Below are 2,405 nucleotides of genomic sequence, written 5' to 3'. Positions count from 1 at the left end.
GGGGGTGGGTGGAAAATGTCCATCAGGACAGACCTAGGGTTTCGGCTCGGGTGGGTTTGGGCCGTTGGATCCGGAAGCATCCGACGGTGGTTGATGCATGATCTGCGTGATATGCTCATGGTCCAATCAGAATGCAGAAAACCATTTGATGACCTTATGACCAATATAAATTGGTCGTGATCGATTCAAGATAAAAAAATTCATTCCATTTTTCAGTGCTCAAAAATGAGTATTTTTGTGAAAGTCCTATCAAATATTTGTTCAAATGATTCCATATTTCGCACAAGTTTGCATCTTGGAATGGCAAACAATATTGACAAAGGGAGTTTTCATTTTCTTTGGACGAAAAAACCATTTTCCATTTTTCGAGTGCCCAAAAGGAGGTTTTTTTGTGAAGAACCTATAATATATTTGTTGCAAAATTGGACCGAATCATTTTTCTAAAATACTAGGTCATATTTCATGCACAATTGACCAAATGGTTGGGTGTAAAAAGTTTTGATCCACCTCTCGTGAAAAAGACAAATTTTCGCTGGTTCAGATGGAAGCGGGTCCAATTTGAACTGTAGCTGCCTTCTAGTTTGCTCTTTATTTTTTCTAAAAATCATTTCTAGGTACATAAGTATCTATTTTATCGGAGAAACACCAAAAAAATTCCAAGATTCAACCACTAGCTAGGAACGGTCATTCCCGCTGTTTTGACCGCATTTTGAAACGGGCATAAAAAATTCAAAAAAAATCAAAAAATTGGAAAACCTTCGCATTGTGTCATCATATGTGACCAAGTTTCCAGGAAAAATAATAAACTTGTAATATGACAATTATTTTAAAAAAGTGTTCTCAGAAACGAGCTATCACGTGTGGAGATCAATGGCTTTCAAGCCAAATGATCAATCTTATGGCCACATTCATGGCATAGTTTGTTCAAATGATCTCATATTGTGCACAAGGGTGCATATTGGAATGGCAAACAATGTTGCCTAAGAAAGTTTTCATTTTCGTTGCACGGAAAATTCATTTTCCATTTTTCGAGTGCTCGAAAGGAGGTTTTTTTGTGAAGGACCTACCATATATTTGTTGCAAAATTATACCAAATCATTTTTATAAAATATCAGGAAATATTTAATGCACAATTGACAAAATTGTTGGGTGTCAAAAGTTTTGATCCACCTCTGGTGACACACACAAATTCCCGCCGATTCAGCTGGAAGCGGGTCAAATTTGAACTGCAGCTGCCTCATAGTTTGCTATTTATTTTTTTCCAAAAATCATTTCTAGGTACGTAAGTATCTATTTAATCAGAGAAACACCAAAAGTTTTCCAAGATTCAACCACTAGCTAGGTACGTAAGTATCTATTTAATCAGAGAAACACCAAAAGTTTTCCAAGATTTAATCCCGCCGTTTTGACCGCATTTTGAAACGGGCATAAAAAATTCAAAAAAAATCAAAAAATTGGAAAACCTTAGCATTGTGTCATTATATGTGACCAAGTTTCCAGGAAAAATAATAAACTTGTAATATGGTAATTATTTTAAAAAGTGTTCTCAGAAATGAGCTATCAAGTGTGAAGATTCATGGCTTTCAAGCCAAATGATCAATCTTATGGCCACATTCATAGCATAGTTTGTTCAAATGATCTCATATTATGCACAAGGGAGCATATTGGAATGGCAAACAATGTTGCCTAAGGAAGTTTTCATTTTCTTTGGACAAAAAAACCATTTTCTGAGTGCCTGAAATGATTTTTTTGTGAAGGACCTACCATATATTTGTTGCAAAATTTGACCTAATCAATTTTATAAAATACTAGGCCATATTTAATGCACAATTGACAAAATGGTTGGGTGTCAAATTTTTTGATCCACCTCTGGTGAAAAAGACAAATTCCCGTCAATTCAGCTGGAAGCGGGTCAAATTTGAACTGCAGCTGCCTCATAGTTTGCTTTTTATTTTTTCCAAAAATCATTTCTAGGTAAATAGGTATCTATTTGATCATAGAAACACCAAAAAAAAATTCCAAGATTTAACCACTAGCTAGGAACTGTCATTCCCGCCGTTTTGACCACATTTTGAAATGGGCATAAAAAATTCAAAAAAAAAATCAAAAAATTGGGAAACCTTCGCATTGTGTCATTATATGTGACCAAGTTCCCAGGAAAAATAACAAACTTATAATACGGCAATTATTTTAAAAAAGTGTTCTCAGAAACGAGCTATCACGTGTGGAGATCAATGGCTTTCAAGCCAAATGATCAATCTTATGGCCACATTCATGGCATAGTTTGTTCAAATGATCTCATATTGTGCACAAGGGTTCATATTGGAATGGCAAACAATGTTGCCTAAGGAAGTTTTCATTTTCGTTGGACGAAAAAACCATTTTCCATTTTTTGAGAGCCCGAA

This window comes from Triticum aestivum, chromosome 3A, assembly GCF_018294505.1.
Source record: "Triticum aestivum cultivar Chinese Spring chromosome 3A, IWGSC CS RefSeq v2.1, whole genome shotgun sequence".
Classification (NCBI taxonomy): Eukaryota; Viridiplantae; Streptophyta; class Magnoliopsida; order Poales; family Poaceae; genus Triticum; species Triticum aestivum.
Note: the sequence above shows the minus strand (reverse complement) of the source record.